Source organism: Corapipo altera, unplaced genomic scaffold, assembly GCF_003945725.1.
Source record: "Corapipo altera isolate COAL_440 unplaced genomic scaffold, ASM394572v1 23b, whole genome shotgun sequence".
Classification (NCBI taxonomy): Eukaryota; Metazoa; Chordata; class Aves; order Passeriformes; family Pipridae; genus Corapipo; species Corapipo altera.
Genome location: NW_020884885.1, coordinates 10,374,329 through 10,391,487, shown reverse-complemented (window position 1 = coordinate 10,391,487; position 17,159 = coordinate 10,374,329). Strand labels below are relative to the sequence as shown.

At 35.5% G+C, this 17,159-nt stretch overlaps 1 long non-coding RNA gene across 4 annotated transcripts; it reads right to left on the bottom strand.

The window, feature by feature from the left end:
• Positions 1 to 2,009: 2,009 nt before the first annotated feature.
• LOC113946638 lies at positions 2,010 to 16,519 on the bottom strand. 4 transcript variants are annotated; one of them, XR_003527493.1, is made up of 8 exons: positions 16,290 to 16,519; positions 14,952 to 15,028; positions 14,620 to 14,660; positions 12,348 to 12,489; positions 11,196 to 11,282; positions 6,913 to 6,963; positions 6,611 to 6,666; positions 5,644 to 5,750 (listed from the first exon to the last, which is right to left on the bottom strand). It is a non-coding gene; the product is annotated as an uncharacterized LOC113946638 (long non-coding RNA). The 4 variants fall into 4 exon arrangements; XR_003527492.1 differs by lacking the exons at positions 5,644 to 5,750; positions 12,348 to 12,489 and adding an exon at positions 2,010 to 2,352; XR_003527491.1 differs by lacking the exon at positions 12,348 to 12,489.
• Positions 16,520 to 17,159: the final 640 nt, after the last annotated feature.

Sequence of the window (17,159 nt, the reverse complement as noted above, 5' to 3'; positions counted from 1 at the left end):
AGGTATTTCTTTATCAAATAGTTTTATCACCATCCCAAAACAGTAAAATGACACTGAGACAGAGGAGATAGGAAGAGGACTATGTCTCCAGCAGCTCCATGTGTGTGTGTTTGCTATTTTTAGCCCAGCTTTGGACTTTCCCAAGTCTAATATAACACCTATTTTTTTCTTTTTTCCATATCATTAACTGGGAGACCTGTTAAAAGAATTCTAATGTTATTGTTTAGCAATGTTCCACTCCCATGATTTTCCTTATTAGAACCATTGCCTTCTGCAGTATTATTGGTGTGATTCTAATTATCTTGCAATGCACTCAAATTAGAGAACCTCTAGTTTCTTTTCTAAAAAAAAAGAAAAAAAAGGAAAGAAAGAAAGTAAACCTAGATCTTATAACTTTAAGGATTGATAAATTCTCAGTATAAAATCTCACTCTCTGTTCATTTTCAAAATAAATTATATTTGATGTGGAGAAAGGAGAAATGTGAAATCACAGAAATCCAAGTGACTACAGCACACACAAACGAAATGCCAGTTAAAAAGCTCTGAAAAATTCCAGTGTTTCAGAAAGGTCATCTATTTTGTTTCTGCTAGTGCAGGGGCAGTTTGCCTGACTTCTGTAGTAGAGAAAAAGCAGGTCATATTTTACACTGTGAGAACCATCTGACGAAAGAAATAACCATTTAGCACATCTGCCAAGAAGAAACACCATAAGGAAACATTTCCTTGAGCTATTTCATATACATTTCTGCAATTATATTTTCTTTAACAGGTGATTGCAGGACAGAAGTGTTCTGTCAATTCACTGTAGATTAAAAACAATAAATCAAGCACACGCGAAAATCTCCTCTGTTTGCTTTGCAGATTGTAAGGAACTATGTAGCTACATCTGAGTCTTTACTGCCTCTCAACCATGTTTTGTTATTCTTCATAAATGAAACTGTGAACATATATTGTGCTTACTCAACAGAGGCATGACAGGTTAGACCGAGACTGTCAGAAAGTTTATTGTGCAGAACTGCGCAATTTTAACTTCAAAACAGCTAAATGAAACACTACATACCTGACTCATCCTGATGGCCCTGCAGGCCCTTAGGCAGAGGTATCCTAGAATTTATGACAAGGAAACTCCTGTCTTTCTTCTCCATATACTTTATGATGAAGTCTTTGAAGAATAAGTTTAGAGACAAATTTCTAGATCTTTCTTTTTCCTTTTTAAGGGGGGGAGGAAATAATAATAATTATTATTATTATTGTTATTGTTGCCATTGTTGTTATTGATGTTGTATTTTATTTTTCTTATTTTATTTTAATTTTAATATATGATCTGAAAACTGAAGCAGCTTCCATTCCTCTATACAGTAAAAAGAAGTTTCATTAGACGTTTACTTTCCAATTTCTATTTTCCCATTACTGGTAGTAATCACTCGGTCCTATGCAGTTCTGATAGCTCTGAGTAAGCAGCACTTAAAAAAAAATAAAAAAATTAAGGATTCCAAAACCCGGAAGGATTTGTTTGACAATGAGAAATTTGAACTAAGTAACATTTAATCAACCACTCAGGACAACTTTGTTTCAGAAGTAAAGGGAATTTAAAAACGAGTTAATCAGACAGTGCTCACACTTGTAGCTTCACAAAGCACACACAGTTTGACATGTAGATGGACCTCCTTGAAGTTCATCATATGTTGTCTTGCTTTCCATTGTTCAAACTGCATTATCAGGTACAGGTTTCTCCCTATCCACACCTCCTATTACATCCAGCAAGTCTGCCTCAGCTCCATCATACTAGCTTTTCTCCTTGATTCAGGGAATACTTACCTCACCTGAACTTTCTTGAGAACCATGGCCAAATGTTCTTTTATATACAGCCTGATGAGGTGCCCTGAAAACTCTGCAGAAAAGGAGCTCTGAAAAATTTATACATTCCCGTGCTTTTAGATGTCTTGAAAAATTTCCATCTATACATCTTGTAATTGTCAATTTGGCATAAAATTTAACATTAGGTGTATGTGTGACTTTTAAATATTAATGATCTTCTGCTCTCACATAGAGAGTACTAAAAGCCCCAGAGAGTAACTCCTTTCAGTATGACTCTAGCAACAGTAGTCAGAAGATGCACTTCATCTCTCTCTGGTCAATTGATATCCTATTGAACGTGTATTCACTATGCAGTCCTGTGAACCACACAGAGGTCTGAAAATTACAGCTTAATGGGGGTGATACAGGCATTGTTTGCAAATAAGGTGTGCTGCTGGACCTTGTAAGGGGATGTGAAGGCTGAACACACAAGGGCGTGTGAAGGACGAAGGTTGCCTTGCCTGTAGTTACCATGAGATGGTGGAGTTCAGGATCCTGAAAGGAGAGAACGTAAAAGAAGTAAGATCTCTGGACTAACAGGTAGTATGCAGAAGGTGGAAACAGGGATAGGTGACCTGCGAGGAATATAGAGACACTGGCCTGAGCATGCAGAGATAGTTAGAAAAGCCAAGTGCATCAGATGCTGAACCTGGAGAAGTCTTTCACAAGTGTATAAGTAGCAATAAATGCAGCAAAGAAGTAGTAGCAAATAAGTTTTTGGTCCAAAACTGTCCAATGTCTTCATTAATGGTCTGGATGATGGGGTAGAGTGCACCCTCAGTCAGTTTGCTGATGACACAAAACTGGGAGAAGTGGCTGATAAGCCAGAGGATCGTGCAGCTATTCAGAGAGACCTCAGGAGGCCAGAAAAATGGGCCAACAGGAATCTAATGGAGTTCAGCAGAGGAATTTGTCAAGTCCTACACTTGGGGACAAAAAACCCCATGCACCAGTGCAGGTCACCCAGTTGGAAAACAGCTTTGCAGAAAATTATCTGATGTTCCTGTTGTACAGACAGTTAACCATGAGACAGTAATGTGCCCTTGAAACAAAGAATGACAGTATCTCCCGATCTGCATTAAATCTAGTTTTCCACAGTCTCCTACATTTTAAGATATATCTGTTATTGCTTAACAAAACTTTTACCAGGTAGAACAGTTCACTACATACATTTTCAAGAAGAGAGGTAATAGAAAAAAAATCAGAAAACAGATCAGTCAGAAGAAAAGAAAGATAATCAGACATTACCTAATCCTTCCTTTGGATTAGGTAATCAAGGTCCTTTCTATATTATTACATTGTGCAATTTCTAATTTTTTGAACTACATTACTGTTTAAAAAAAGTTTACATTATAAACACTGGAAAGGGAAAACTTTAGTAATAAAAAGAGAATGCCAATAACTTTGAGGACAATTAGCTTGAAAAGTTCAGAAATATTCCGGCACTACTACACTATTGTATATACTTCAGAGAGCCTTTGTTTACAATCCAGACTGTTTGAATCAATATCGCTACTTTTTGACTTTTCTTCAACTCACTCACTAAACATTTCTAGTCTACTTCACAAAAAAACTGAACACTTTTGTAAAAAAAACAGAGAAGATGTATCAGTATATGTAAGTAATGACATTTATAGTACTGCTTGTCTTTCTACACTTCATTAAATTTTCACATTTATATTTTCTCAGACAGAAGAGGATCAATTCAGGTATGGACAAAACAAACTGGTCTCTCTTTTGCAGCTACTACAGATGCTTTACAAAGTCTGAAAACAAAGCTGTTGCAGTCTAAATAACAGATGAAAGTGACATTTGCTGAGAGGACAGCTATTTATTATGTTACAGATGCAAAAATCAGGGGGATTAAAAGACAAAAGGGTAATATGATAAGGTTCAATCTCAAAAATGGCACATTAACAGACATCCAAGAAAAACTAAAATTAGAAAACTAAAAAGCTTTTTTATCACATCAATCCGACACATGAAGCATTCCCATTCTCAAGTTTAGGGTTGAAAAAGGGTCTGTCCACAAAACTGAAAAAAACTGCTGGGACTGTCCTATATACACAGGCTGCAGAACTGTATTTAATCACCGTTTTACCTCCCATCCAGTCATAAGGTAGCTAATCTTATGTATTATCTTTGATTACAAGATTCTTTACATAGAAAAAGAAAATTATATTTATTTTTACTGAAAGGTACTTATCTGTAAAGGTTTATCTTCATTTCACATCAGAAACAACCTTGCAAGCATCTTTGCTTCATTTTTGCATGTATCTTACGTGGAATATGCAACCAAAAAATCCCTAATATTATCCTAAACAAAGCAGTTGAAAAGACACTCAGAAAAAGAACTTAAATGAAAACCTGGCTTCACTCATCATATTCCTGTTGATACCAATGAAACCATGATTTCACCCATTCATACATGAGAAGATATAATACCTGCATATAGCAATGCCCAGGAATATCTTGGCTGTTATATGAGATAATATGAAATCTCGTGGACAAAATATGGGATTTTCAGGTATAAATTAAAAGTTCTTCAGAATGTAACTAGACTGCTTTCATTCAACATTTATAGGTGTCTCTGATATCATCAAGTGAAAGATACCAAGAAACATAAAGCATAATAATGTTTACACAGTGTATATGCTTGTTGATTACTTATGTATTGTGTGTGATATTGTTGTGATATATGCTAATTAAAAAAATTATTACATTTTAAACCATTGAGGATGACCAAGGGACAGAAAATTAAGTAGATTCTATTTTAAAAGTTCTTTCTTCAAAATCTGTGGATTATTTTAGAATATCAGGGAGTTTTTCTATTTATAATTTATTTCTTCCAGAGAAAGTAAGTCTGGGCATTCTTACCATATCACTAGTACTCTGCTGTTACCATTACACTGACTTGATGTATTTGAACTATGAAAAAAGAAATTATCCTAAACTGAGTTTAAACTGAAATATACAAATAATTGCTGTATCAGCAGCAGTTTACAAAATTACCATCAGGGACCCTACCTTACAGTTGTTTATTTTTAAACATATTCATTTATTATACTCTCCAAAGCCAGTGTTCATGCCAAGCATTTTTACATAGAAATATAATCTATACCTTTGATTTAGTTTAGAAAGTAAATATAATCTGTTTAAAATTAGTAGGGTGGCATGGGGTTTTTTTGGGTTTTTGTTTGAGTTTTGACATGAACAATGCAAATGGATTACTTTTCTGAAAAGAACAGTCTCAGAAACCATAATTATGTAACAGTGCTAGCTAGAATCAAGCACAGGTAGAACCTATGGAATTTTTATAACACATAAATACATGTTGAGCTACGGAGCTACTATAGTCCATGTTTTTATTCCTCTCAAACTTCAAATCACAGATCTGTGCAGCCCTAGTAATGCTGCACAGGGCCCTAGTAATGCTGAACTTGTGTTCTGACCTAGATTTATAGATCATTTTCACAGAGACTCTGAAAATAAACCTACAGAATGACACACATATCCTCCTCTCTTTCATCTGAAAGCTATACACCCAGATTTACTCCATGGCACTCTAATATCCAAGACCTAGGATTATTACAGAATGTGTAAGTTAGTTGTAACAAATTACACGATGATTCTCAGAGGCAGACAAGTTAATCATCAACAGCTTTGTATTAATACCAGGGTATTAATAAGCAAGAAAGAATAAAAGTCCAAAACAATAGGCCCCTGCTATTTCTGAGGATAAAGCAAATTCCAATATAATTTGTATGACTAAAATCACACTTAGGGATCTGTGCAAATTTTTAGGTCACTAGTGCACAATGTATTCTTTGCTTCTGCAGTCTCTCTCTTCCAGTTTCTTTCCTATACAGGTGGTTCAGTCACATCTGACCAAGCTGCAGAGACAGCAGAACAGACCCAGATAAAATAAGCATAGCTGTGTTTCAGCATGTGCAATGGCTAGTTGTATGTCTCCTTGACTAGCCATACACATTTCTTGCTTTACATTACTAATTGTATCGGGAAGTGGGTTTATTTAATTTACCTACTTGCAAATGTAATCATGGCATACCTTCTATATATTTCAGAATAAATGAAAAAAACATACAGTCCCCAGAAAGGGAGAAAACTGAGCATTCATCACTGGCATCTCTGCAGTTCATGATTTTGTTCCTCACCAAATGATTGCCCAGTCAGAGGCAGCACAGTACGTATTTTTTCATAACTTGCTGTTGTTTACATTCTGCATTATTAAAAAAATTTAAAAAGAAAAAGTATCCTCTCAAACATTGTCCACTTTTAGGGCCATATTTCCTCCAAAATTCACAAGAGAGACTGGAGGCTGAACAAGACAATGTGGTAATATAGTTTCAAGTCATTTTCATAAATGCTTTATCATTCACATTCTGAGTTGCATAACAGAAAGAAAATAAATTTATGCATCAGGCATTTAACCTTCACAGCATCTGTGTCAAAATTAGAGGTAAATGTAAATTTGCCTTACTTAGTGCAAACAATGCATTACACCAAGCCTCTCCACATGTATGTTTTCTCTGCTTAGATTCCATCAGATGTTGCACCAGTATTTTTCATGACTAGTATATCCAATATGATCAAGTAAGTAAATATGGGAATCCTGAATGGTTTCGTCCACTGCTTTGCTTGCATTCTCTGTTTCATAAACACTAATACCAACAACCCAACTTGAAGTGTCAGACACCATCACACACTAGTCCTGCCCAGCGACTACACTCACCTTCTGAGGATTCTCCAGCCTTAACAGTCATGGTTTCAGTCTTCTATGTTTTGTAGCTGTGGGTTAATAGAAAAAAAATACTATTCTCCTGCAAGTATTGAACATATTTTAAAATAAAAAGCACAAAAGTATTACCATACATATGACTGTGTTTATTTTTTCCATAAATTTCCAAATACATGCACTTATTATGTATACTCACTAAATTTAAGATCTTGATATTTATTTTGTCTAACTTGCAAAACTTTTTAATAATAACTTACTCTATTATTACATCCCATTTTCTTTAAATGCTTACTGACTGCTGTTTCTTTGATCTTTCCAGTACTTCCTTTTCTTGCATTCAACCTTTTCTATAAAATAAACAGGTTTCCCTTAGTCCACCTACCTCTTCCTACATTTTCACACTACTTTGTGAAAATATTCTGCACTGTTCCAAAACTGAAAAAGTTGCAAATAAGTTATACAGAATGATATCTCTGCCAGCTCAGGTCACCACATCTCAAGACTATTTTCCTTTAGGATAGGAGTAAGCTTTCCAGATGAACAGAGGCTATTTTTCCTAGAAAAACATATTACACTTGTTTTCCCTCACGCTGCCTCTTCCTTTACAATGGGAATTTTAAACAAGGAGTCACATTTCATTAACGTTATTGCTCCTTCTTTACTTTACATTGAATGCTGTACTAAAAATACAAGTTTACAGAAAAAGCTCAAAATCAGGCTTTAATCTTTTTCTGTATGTAAAAATCTCATGTATTGTATGATGCACAACTCTTAGAAAACAATAATGTGAACATGTAATTATCAACTGTATGACAATACAGAGATTCAAAGGAGAAGAAACATTCATGAAGTATCCATGTCTGAGAACATGATTTCAGAATCAGAACAATGTTTGCTTTTGAACAAATGTTTTCATAGTAGAGTGGGAGATGGCATAATGTGGCACACAGTGTGACTGGTAGAACAGAAGCAAGCACATAGATCTTTTTTTCCTCTCCTCCTTTACATCAGTCAATAACACTTTGCTTTCAGCATCATTCCTGTCTGCTGTAGGTGTTCCTGCAGGACCTGAATGTTTCAAATACACATTGTTCCTTCACAGCAGCAGCATGGACTTGTAGCCTTTATATTCAGTCATTTTGACAGCCTACAAAAATCTCTTTCTGAAATGCAAATGAAGTCAGGGAAGTGGTAATTTGTAAAATTTTATAATTCAATGAGAATTTAGAAATATTTACAAAAGACCGATCTCCTGCTGCAGGTCTTTGACCCTGGCAAACTTCAAAGGTTGGTGAAAAGAGTAAGGCATTAAAGTTTTGAGGAAAAAACCCCAACATACTACAGAAATCTAACAATGGAAAATGCTAGGCAATTTAAAGAGAGGGTTCACTATCAGCACTCCTAATAATTATTCTACATTTCTTATTTTGTTTCTTTCATAACTAAAAAGTTCAATGTTCATTTTTACTTTCTGCCTAATGAGGTCTATTCTTCCCTTGCAGCCAAAAAAAATTGAAAGTCCTTTAGAAATCTTATCTAAATATGTACATTTTCAACTTCTTGCATACATACTAGTTTACAGTACAGATAAAAAGAAGTCAGGCTTTTCAATGTAATGTAGTAAATAAGTAAGTAAATAAGGTCATTGTCACTGTCCAACAAAATTATCTCTATTCTGAAACTGTCAATTTATACTTAGCAATAAAGTTTGATATTTCTTTGAATGAGCTAAAATCCTTTCAAGGCATCGATCTATTTTTGCTGCATGTGTATATAGTTTCCCAAATCCTGAAGGCAAACTTCTAGGTATTCTTACAATGGTAAAAAAACCTTTAAAGACCCTATACTCAATTAACTCTATGAACAAACATGGGTATCACACAAAACATTTCCTTTTCCCTTCAGGAATCTCACAAATGTCATTATCACCATTTATTTATATGTTGATCCATTGAAAATAGCAATTACTCTGATTCCTATTACAGGAAAAAAACAAGTATATTTGAAGTTTTTCAAATTAAATCCCAAGTGGCATGTTTAAATGAAAATTACTTAAACACTAAAATGCATGCTAAAGAGCTCTCTATTTCATTTTACATGGTCTGTTTAAGTTTTAGCTGAAAGCATACAGGAAGAAGATAGTTAGTGCTGGAACATTTACTCTGACTAAAAAAGCAAGATGAGTGCATATGTTAATACCATTGAAGATGAAAAATTTGTGAAGTGGAAGGAAAGCAACAGCTCCATGAGTCTATGTAGGCACTCTAGCTTTAGATAATGATTCAAGAACTTAGGATTTCTGGCTCAGGGAAGCAAAAAAAATATGCAACAAAGAATGTCAGAACTGCTTAAATCTCTTCTCTCAGATACATTATGTTCAGTACACAAGGAAATATAGGGCAATACCCTTGTGGTCAGGAGTATCAGTAAGAATTAAAAACACTGCACAACCAAAGCAAGCTCATCAGCTGCATCATTCGGCTAAACTCAGAAACAACCTAATGTGGAACTATCTACAGTTACTGTGTGATCAAGCTACACAAATTATAAAACCAATCTGGTTATATACAATTTTTTTGTTTGGTTGATGCCTTTCCATGACCAAGGATACAGACTACAATTCTTACTCCCTGACTAGTTTTCAGGACTATATTGGGGACGGTATTATGCAAATCTTCATCAATGACAATTTCTTCTAGGCTGACTGCCACCAAAAGGAGCTTTAAAAGCAAGATAAATCTCCTAAATTACTTTTTTTGAAACACAAAGGCTTATATGGTGCTGCTATGCTTGCAGAGCAGCAAGAAGCCACCACTAACATTGCTCTTAACAAATGCCCTACAATGATTCAGCAACTTTTCCAGCATACTTTTGAAAGATCTTTTAGATTGTTAAGGTCTTTCTTATACCTGCACAGGCAGACCTCATTGTGTGTCTCCTGGTTAAAGAGGATACTCTTTTTACTTTAAAATATCTGATAAGATTCCTTCCCTGCAAGTATTCTCCAGGATGAAAAATCCCAGCTCATTCAGCATGGCAGATTTTTCACTCCCTTAATCTTCTTCTCGGCCCTTCTCTTGCTTCACATCCACATTTTTCTTGCACTGGTAAGGCCAGAACTGAACACAGCACTCCAGATGTGTCCTCAACAGTGTTGAGTAGAGGGGAATAACCACTTTTCTTAACCTGCTGGGATGCTTTTCCTGATGCAGCCTAGGATAAGGTTGACATATGTTGCTGACTTATTCAGTTCATTGTCCACCAGGAACTCCTAGTCTTTTTCTGCCAAGCTCTTTTTCAGCTGGTTGGTCCCCAGTCCCGCTCCAGTGCATGGGGTTGTTCCTCCCCAGGTGCAGGACTTGGCACCTCCCTCCATTGAACTCCATCAGATTCCTGTCAGCCCATTTCTCTGGCCTGTCGAGGTCCCTTTGAATAGCCCGGTGTGTCAGCTCCCCCTTTCAATTTTGTGCCATTTGTAAAATTGAGGTGCACTCTGCCCACATCAGCCAAGTCATCAATGAAAATGCTGAACTGTCCTAGGCTCTTGGATACACCACCAGTGACTGGACTCCAGACGGACTTCATGCTGCTGACAAAAACCTTTAAATTCAGCATATCAGCTAATTTTCACTCCACCCCACTGTCTACTTCTCTTGTCATAGCTTACTTCATAAGTTTGTCTCAAGGATACATTTCAGAATCTGTCAAAAGCCTTACTAAGATCAAGACAAACAAAGTTCACAGCTTTCCTCTCATCTGCTGAGCCAGTCAACTTTCCAGGATGTCTGGTTGGTTGAGCAAGACTTACCTATCACAAATGCATGCCAACTACTCCAAATCATCTTCTACCTTTAATATGTTTAGAAATTGTTTCCCCGATTAGCAGCTCTATGACTTCCCAGAGACTGATGCAAGGCTGGCCAGTTTGTAGCTCCTAAAATCCTCGTTCTTGCCTTTCTTGAAAATAACAGTGACATTTGATTTTTTCTAGCTCTTAGGAATCTCCTCCAAACAAAATAACTGTTCAAAAACAATTAAGAGTGACCTTACAGTGACTTTAGCCAATTCTATCAGCACTTGCTGAGTCAGGTGTGATCATGGACTTGCATACTCCCAGTTTGTTTAAATCTTCCCTAAACTAACCCTCCTCTATGAAGGGTAAGTCTTCCTTGTCCCTGCCTTTTCCACTGGTCTCAGAGACAGGTGAGAGATACAAGTCTCACAAATCTCTCTCTCATTTCCATTTTAAATTCAAGAAGGTATGACTTAGTTCATTCTGTCAAAGATGACTGAATACACCAGTACTCACAGCAACTGTCTGAATTAACCTTGAATGGGGACTTTGCTAATCCTGTTTTATGTCAGATTAATCTGAATGATGAATACAATGATCAGAAACTGCAACACAATCTCTGTGAAACTTCTGGAACACATTCACTGCAATATCATTTGAGTGGATGAGAATAAAGTTGGAAAATTGATTAGCACCTTCATGGCTTCTGGACTGAGGTTATGATCAGGAATTAAACTCTCCATGTTTAATAGTGCAGAGAGCATTATCATGCTCAAATTATGTTACCTCAGTGGGCTCCTCACTTATGCTATGGAGAGGAGTATCTTTTAAGAAGAATCTTGTCCTTGTCAGGAAAGTAATATTGCAGGAGAGCTCTACGGATTAAATAAAAATTAAATAAGCATTTAAGAACTTCGGAAAAAATAAAGGGTGTGACAGAAATTGAACCCTTCTGTGGCAAAGTGGAAAATAGACTTTGTCCAGGGGAAAAAAAAATCACAAAAATATCCCTTTTATGGGATTTTCTGTTTGGTAGCAAATTTTTTTTTTTTTCTGATAATTGATTATTCTCAGAATAATCACAACATTATTCAAATAGTGAGCATCCAAACAATTAGAAACAGGGATAATGGAGCATGCTGAAAAGATTTATCTTACAAGGGACCCATCATCAAGGCATAACAGGTCAAAAATGACAAGTAGCAAACAAAAAGAAAATATTTTATCTATCATACCTTATCCTTGAAAGAGTCACAGGAGAATTAAGTATAAACATAAAGATTCTACTCAATTCAAAAGAGAACATTCATTAAATATCCTTAAGTTCTCCCTTAGAATTTCATTTTTACAGAGATAGTTGTCACGAGTAAACAGACTTGAGAAACTTTCCATTTTTCAAAGAGCACATTGACTTAGGATCTTTTCACAGGACACAATGCTGCTTGTTAAGTTTATCTGCAAAGATGTCATTTTTCTTTCAAGGACAAACAAAGCAAACAGTACCTCCCCCATGGCTATGGTATGTTAATTAACCTATCATTTCTAGAATATAATAGCTTGTCAGCAGAAAAGGCTAAAATTGTGAACTGACTTCAATAAAGTTCCCCATTCCAGATGATAAGTTTCTTTAATTAGCATTTAAGCACTACTAGGTAGCCTTATTTGAATGGTCCAAACAGCTTTTATTAGGCTTGGTAGCCATTAGGGTATAAAAAGAAAAAATATCTTATATTAATCTTTGTCTTCAAGACATATTCTCAAAAGAGCAACTAGCAAGCTCTTAAATGCAGTCAACAGTAATTTTTTTTTCAAGTGCATCTACAATTAGGACTTCAGTGTTGTGTAGGTGCATTTAATGTAGGGTTACACTGAATGAAAGTGTAATCAGGCTATGACAACTTTCACTTTACTATGGTTAAACTGCTGCTGTTACTCTACCTGGTATATAAAAACTGTCTGAAGTATGTCTGACTGAATAACCCACTGGAGTACAGGCAGCAGACCATTGAGAAATGGACATACATGATGATCAGGACTCTCCTACAGTTTTACCATCCTCCAGCACTTATGGATTAAAGCACTATTAAAGCAAAACTGAATTAATTTATAATTACCCAGCAATAATGATTATGTTTTCTTTTTGTCTGAGCATCTGTCAAGAAATGTTTTCATCCTCACTGAACATTAGTCAAACACCTGCTTCTCTGAGCTGTGATGCTCAGAGGAATCATTCTCCAACAGGGGTTTAATATGTGCTGAAATGGGAATGCATATTTGTGCCTTTAATTAACAACGAAAAATGTAATAATAAAAAATCAGCTAACACCTCTTGGAAGTTGAAACATAAACATAAGTTCTCTTTCAAACTAAAATGAGTTGAACCACTTAAAGCCATTAAAAAATAAGGATCAAGACCAGTTACAAGGACTTTTTAGCTGCAAGAGAGTGCACTATCATTAATCTTCAGGGTTCAGAATTCTTCCTCCTCTTTGCCTTTGACATGTTTCATTTCTATAAAATCAGGATCCAAACATGTAAGAGTAGTTTAAATGCTTTGTGCTTTTACCTGGCACATGCAATTCGGTCTAGATTTCACATTCTCATTCCTAATATATGAATGTTACCTTGAAAAAATAAACTATCACAGTTAATAAATGATGACACAGTATGAACTCAAACATGAGTTTCTTATGTTTCACCGATTTTAAGGCTGGTAGGTTGGAAGCTGAGAGTTAGTCCTGCCACTAACTAATCTAATCTACTCAGGGCAATTGTAAACACAGATTACCACCTGATGACAGTTTTATTCATAACACTTAGGACAAGTAGAGTTGTTCACAATATATGCTCAAATTATGCATATTTCCCAGCCATTACAGCCTTATCAGTGTCAACTTCTAGAGACCAACATGGTTCCTGAAAATAAAAAAAATAAAGAGAGAATCGTAGTGTGTGCATAAATGATAATGCAGTTAGTTGAATAAATGATACCGGAAAATGGTGAATCAATCTGAATATGAGACAGACTGTTAGAACTCTAGTGAAGAAATTAGCAAGCTGCAATAGACAGTTACAACCATACCTACAGGGACAGTTCAGCATACACAGAGGCTATACAAACTTCACATCATAAATCACAATTTATTTTAGACATTTTATTCACTAAAAATTAACAGCTTTCTTCATTCGCTATTACTCTCAGTCACCCGAGTGCTATGCACTTAAAGTACTTTGTGCTTAAAGGTAAGGATGGTTAAGCGATTGATGCCTCTGTCTCCCTCTTGTTCCTGTATCCCCTTTCTTCACTTGAGACTGCTTAACATTAGATTTTTATTGTATACATCTTAAAAATACACACAAAAAACCAAGGCTCTCATTAAACATACTGCTAGATTTCAACCACCATTTCAGATACCATATTGTCTAAGAGACTTTAATTCTACCATCATGTATGCACAAGCTATTGATATAACCATATGGAAAACAAATTTCTGGGATTTCTTCTCTAACCACAAGAATATATGGAACAGTGCTGGATGTGAGAGTTTTACCGCACAACAAAGCAAACTGCTAGCTGAGTTGCATTTAGTACATCTTCCCTAAACTTGGGTAAAGATTAAATAAATTAACTTTGACCTTCAAGCAATTAAATTCTCAAAGAGATAACTCTCTGAGTTTCCCTAATTTGCATAGTTTAATTCTGCTGAGCCAGAGAAGGACTTCTGTAACTTCTCTCAGTGATGTGACTACATTGCAGTAATAGCTACAGCAAGTGTGTAGCTGGTACTAACCCAGACACGATTTTGCAGCACTGCAAGTACTCCGAGCTAAACTGTGTATCTAGTTCAATATCGTGAGACCTGCAGTTCAGGTCCCCCTATGACCTCATGATAACATTATTTTTAATTTAATTAAGAAGGAAAATTAACATTGCTTTCAAGAAAATAACTGAGCAGGCTCCAGTTCTGGTAAGATTAAAATATAAAGCTATAGGGATCTTGGAACCAAAAGGATTGGGGGTAAATAGTAACAAAGATCCATCATTTACGCTGCTATCTGCACATTCGCCACTGTTTGTAAACACCTGTAATAAGGGAATAAGCCTAAATTGAGTGACTTAAGTTTTCCCATAAAAGCACTCAGTCTGCTCAAACAATATTCTCTCAAAATACAGAGTATAAAAATAACATAGATAGAATGATATACATACCCATTCTAGAACACGGATAAATAATCTTAAGTCAGTGATGGCTAAAAACGAAAAATGTCACTATGAATTTGGGAACTATGTGTTTGGGTAAAAGCATTGCTAGTTATTCCATCTCTTAAACATGACTGTGAGGGAAAGAACTGATAGAGGAGTGATCTGTTTTTCTTGCCTTAAACCCTCAAAAAGAGCTATAACAGCCCTCGAGTGTAGTGGTTGATAACTAAAACACCCATGACACTGCATACCAAGGAGCAGAATAAATATGTAAGACAACTACTGAGAGAAGAGCAACTCTCTTAATACTAAACCCTTAATAATTAGAAAATACATACCCCTAAAGTATCTTTTTTTCTTCCTGATGTGTTGCTGTAATGTGCATTCCACTGGGGTTGGGCATGCATTTCTGCACCTAAAGTCAGAAAATCGAGACCCTTCAGTTCCTAAGTACACTTCAGCCATTTATGCACAGTGTAAAGGAAACATTCTCCTCCTATTTCTTTTTCATTATGGACTTCATAAGGTGTACAGAAATATGAAGCAAAGAGGAAAGTTAGAAAAACAGGAATACATTGGGGAACAGCATGTTACAAAGGTAAATCTGTTAGATAGAGGCAATTAACTTTTCTATTTCTTGACCTATTTATTCAACTGTCATTTTATTCCAAACAATAAATGAAGTAAGAAATCAGTCCTTTTTCAGTATTGATGGAAGGAATGACTAACTAGAAAACATACCCAGAACAATGCTTGTTCAAAATACTTCAGATAAGGACTTCAGAGAAGTCTATGCTATTTTTTTGTATTTGCCAATGATTAAAGTTGGTGAAAATTTTTGGCCATGTTGGAATTATATTGAGCATTCTTGTCTTTGACCATTCACAGCACTACACTTCACTTGTATCTAGTTTGAAATTTTCTGGTGCAAACTAGAAGATTTGTCAGACTCTTAAAAGAGACAAAATTTGATCAATTTTATTCAAAACCAAGTCAAGATTACAGCCATTGTGACACCTGAGCACTTTATATTTATCAGTATTTTTCGGAGTTTTGGTTAGGATTTAATTGAAACTCTGTAATGATGAAACACAGAGCATATGCACAAATGTCTCAGGGGGTTCTGATACCAAAACTTCCAAAAATCTGTTCTACCTACTGCAGTCTTAAAAAATATACATATCACAAAAAGATGAAGAAAGACAACACATGCATGAAGAGTATTAAAAAGACAAAATTTTAGAAATTTTATTAAAGTATAAGACAAAGGATACTGCTTTTTAAAGGACAGAAGACTCTACTTGCTTTCATGAAGTAAATCCTGGGAGTGCTCCAAAGCTTGCAAGGAAAACTACAGCCATTATCATCAAAAGATGCAATTAAACAAACAAACTCCCCCCCCCCCCCCCCCCTTTATTTCCCTATCCTTTTTTTTTTTAGATATTTTTCCTGGTGTTCAAATTAACCTTTTCTTGAATGCAGCCTGCATAGGTCAGGAATGCATACCAAAGTAACCTTACTAGACACTGTTGAAAAAGGTTACAGTGTGAAACTAATACTTTGTCATCAGTCAAAAAATCACCATTTTTTCCCAGAAAATGGGCAGATAATTTGAACTACCCTGTGAACTAAGTCTGTCTTATTTACAAAGAAATTGCCAGTATAAAGTCCTTTACCTAACTTCATCCTCAGGCAAACATGGATTCCAATCTTCGAAAAAAAGGCTTGTTTCCCTTCATTGCAGATAAGCAGCTAAATGATACTATTGCTGAAAATAAGGATCACTCATCTAGGGAATTTCCTCTTGTGATTCCTGGAAAAACATTTTCTGCAATTGCAAGCATGCTAGAGATACTTAACTTCAGTACTGACATGATAATCTGATGATGCACGCATGTGCCCATTCCAGAGCACTAAAATGTACACAGAAGGAAAAAGCATTTTGGAATTTAGAACAGTCTTGTCTGCTTGTGTAGCACACTGTTGTTATGTTGTCATAAACAAAGAGAATCTTGACATATGTTAGGAATTCTGAGATCATCAACATAAAATTCCTCAGATAAATACTAATAATGAGAAAACATGGGCACTGTTCCAATGCACACTACTTTGAAAACTAAATGTTCTCCAGACAAAATTTGAAGATTCCAGATCAGATACTTTTCACTGAAATCAATATGAGCATTTTTGTCCAATAACATGTTCTTTTCTTAATTTCAGTGATTTGGATGGGACCCTACTACCCTTTGAACCTATCTCCAGTAGTAAAATGTAGTTCACATACTTTATTATTCAGTGATTGAGTGTGTGCCATAATAAACAAGTGAGAGACTTCAAACTAAAATAAGGAAACGTTGTTAGTCATAGCTACTGTTCTTTAATAAAAACACCCCAGTTAAATAGACAATGATGTCACAAATAATTTGCTAGCCATACAGCTATGCAGTAAACAGTGATCACTTGGCACATCCTGTGACATCAAAATGATTAATTAATATGATATATCAGCGTATTGCCTTATGCATGAACAGCTGTTCCTACACCTT